The following is a 3,482-nucleotide window of genomic DNA, read 5'->3' on the forward strand; positions in this document are numbered from 1 at the left end:
TAATAAATTAGGATAACATTTAATATTAATTTATTATTTATATATTTAATATAAGATAAGTAGGAAAGAGAGGTATTTGTTTTAAAAATATATTAAATTAACAATTTAGATTTGAGGAAAATATTTTATTAAAGTATGAAAATGTAACGCCCCAATATCCGAAATTTTATATTCGCTAGCATGTTTTACATATTATAGCATGAAATAAAATAATTAGGCTATAATTAGATAAGATTTTAGAATACCAAGAAAGTTTATAAAACTTGGAAAAAGTTTATTAAGTGACAACAATAGATAACATGGGGGTTGAATGTGTAAGGTTTGATAAATAACAAAATAAAATTAAAAACCCAGTAGTTGGGTGTGTGTGTGTATCGCGACCAGAAGGGGGAAAGAAAGGGTGAAACCCTACTTGTTCAATCAAGGTCAAAATTCAGCAAATTAATGGTGGCTCTTGACACAAATCGAATGCATGTGCTTGATTTCTCACTAATCTAAGTATTCTGATCATAAGGTAAGAAAGAATTTCATGTTTTGGTGCATCTTGATGAAGTGGGTTTTACCAATCCGTGAATCGCTATGAAATTGAGTTATATATGAGTTAGAATCACTAGTTAGAAGGTATATTATGCTTCAATTTGATTTGCTAAAGATTTGAGAGAAAACCCACTTGTTCTAGTAAGATGATGTTTATGTCATTTGAATAAGTAGATCAATTCTATGAATAATTGTGTGAACACTAGAACATTGATAGATTACTATGTGTAGGATGAAAGGTTTGTGCAAGAATGGTTGATTATGTGAATTATGATGATATTTAGTGAAATTATGCATAAGGTACATGTACATGATGTTTCATATGTTGTATGCACACTAGGTGTTTGATGAAATGCCTCAATGACCATCTAAGTAGCTTTGAATGGGATATGAACAAATGGTGGTAAGCATATTTGCATTGCGAATAAGAAATGTATATAGTGTCATTGATATAGCATAAATGATGATACGAATACATGAGGATAAGCCGAAAGTTTGTATGATGAACTGTTGACTTTTGAAAGTCAACTACGCATAAGAAGCATGATTTGGTTTGTGATCGTAGATGTAGGATTATAGGAAGTTGTATGGTACATGTTATGTTAGTATGTGTTAATTTTGATTACATGATGAATTTCATGAGTTTTAAAGGATATGAATTGAATTGTATGTCATATGCTTGTTAGTTGTCACTAATGAAAGTCAAAAATGTGAAATATACAATTGGTATGATCTTTAACAAGGACAATTGTGAAGGCTAATGAGAATGTGATTTCGGTGACTTGAAAGTATAGGAACCATATCAACATGGACACAAGCATGGAAGGACAATGGGCCAAGGGCAATTATAGAAGCTATGCACGAACTCGGACGCACGAGGTAAGTGATTTCCTTGATCGCTTCTTAGTTGTTTATATAAAGTTATGTGCTAGTTAGTTAAGTATGTTAATTGAGGACCAATAAGGATGTGTTGTATGAAACCAATGATTTTCGTTAAGTAGATGTAACGGGTCAAATGTAGTCTTGATGTTATAACGGAAGGGAGAGTAAGAAAGGGCTACGGTATGATAACCGGGTAATGGGTAGAATTGCGCATAAGTACGCTAACGATAAGCAGGAGTATGGATAAGTAGTCGAAGGACTTGATTATGATTTATGACTAATGGGTAAACGATTTCATGAATAGAACTTGGGCTAACGAAGATTAATTTAGTATATTCGTTTAAAATGAATGAATTAATACATAACGGGTATCGGGCGCGTAAACCCGGGTACGAAACTCCGGATAGTGTAGAAAGTATTATGCTATAAGGATCATGTAAGTTTTGCACTAAAACGAAAGTGTTGTTTGATGAATTCATGAACGGGTCGAATAACCGTAAATGAATAATAAGCCGATAGCGTATAAGTTAAGAATTTCCTTAATCCGGATGTGGGATTTTGAGTCCATAAGGTAGAGGCCAATTTACAAGCATGTAGAAGGAAACGAGAGGTTAAACGGGTTGAAAGTTATGCGAGTTTTAGTACGCGCGAACGACGAAACAACACAGCAGGAAAAACCAACATTTGAGAGGTCGTCGCCGACGCCCATATGGGCCGTCGCCGACGCCCTCTGGAAAGCCAGTTTTTGCTGACGGGTTATCTTGCTGCCTACGGAGGTTTTGGGCTACGGGCAAATGCAAGGGCCGTCGCCGACGCCCCCTAGGGCCGTCGCCGACGCCCTCCCCATGTCCAAAAAGCTGAAATTTGGTTATTTATGTTATTTATGCATTGTAGGCTTCGTTATATTATCCGTGGTCTATGGCGAGCCTTCTAAACATGATTTCGGGTGTTCCCTTGACATTTATGAGTTGTAAACCCAAGTCCAAGTACCATGTAATTAATGTATAGATATATAAGAGGTATGTAAGATCTTGGACGTGTATTTAAGTACATATGAAGGTACGTATGAGTGTATGCAAGTAAGTAGAGACATAGTAATGCATGTATGTACGTAGATGTGTATTTATGTATGTGTGAAGATACGTGTGTGTATATGAACATATGTAGAGACGTAGTAATGTATGTGCGTATGTAGATATGTATTTGGCATATATAAATGTACGTATGCGTATATGTAGGTACGTAGAGATATATGAAAGTATGTACGTATGTAGACGTGTATGTATACATGTAAGAATGTTCGTGTGCATGATTTAGATACGTCGAGTAATACGTTATTAATAGTGTGCCTAGAGAATGAAAAAGTAATGCGGGTACATTATTGAAGCCTCACTAGAACATGGATACGCGGATGGAATGCTTAAAGTTAGAAAGATAACGCAATGGGAAGTGTACGAGATTGAATCTTGTTTATGTATTAAGTACTAATGTGATGAATATATGTGGTGAGTGCAGGTTGTACGAATCACGGGCGGTTATCACGAGGAGTAGAGATCGAAGACCGAGTCACAAGATAGATTGTACCGAAATAGTTGAGTACGTATTTTAGTAAGCAGGATTTATACTTTATTTTTGTAAAAGATACATATTAAAATGAACTTTTAAGTAGGTCAAGATGTTTGTAATGAAAGAAATTTTATGGCACGAATTTCCGCTGCGACTTTTTGTCAAACACGTATTAGGGTCTTACAGAAAAGATTTAATATTAATTTATTATTTATTTTTTAATCAATATAAGATAAGTATAGATTTGAGGATACCTTCAATGAATGATACGTGTCCAAAAGTTGGTTTCTTTTATTATAGTAGATAGATTAACGACAATCTAACTCACAAGTTTCATACGATGTGACAACTGTCAAAATTTCAGGTATCCGTACAACTATTAAACCATGATTAGTGCTTAATGACTGTGCTGAATTACAATTAACTGCTTACTGATTATTGCCATATACATACATGTGCATCACATATTGCTTAAAGTCATATCATTAATGCATGAA

At 34.5% G+C, this 3,482-nt stretch overlaps 1 long non-coding RNA gene across 2 annotated transcripts; it reads left to right on the top strand.

Annotated features, from left to right (window-relative positions):
* Window positions 1-381: 381 nt before the first annotated feature.
* On the top strand, window positions 382-3,126 carry LOC110867390. Of its 2 annotated transcripts, none has more exons than XR_002551564.2 (3): window positions 382-514; window positions 1,327-1,416; window positions 2,935-3,126. It is a non-coding gene; the product is annotated as an uncharacterized LOC110867390 (long non-coding RNA). The 2 variants fall into 2 exon arrangements; XR_002551563.2 differs by having other exon boundaries at window positions 1,332-1,416.
* The last annotated feature ends 356 nt before the right edge of the window (window positions 3,127-3,482 follow it).

This window comes from Helianthus annuus, chromosome 9 (assembly GCF_002127325.2).
Source record: "Helianthus annuus cultivar XRQ/B chromosome 9, HanXRQr2.0-SUNRISE, whole genome shotgun sequence".
Taxonomy (NCBI): domain Eukaryota; kingdom Viridiplantae; phylum Streptophyta; class Magnoliopsida; order Asterales; family Asteraceae; genus Helianthus; species Helianthus annuus.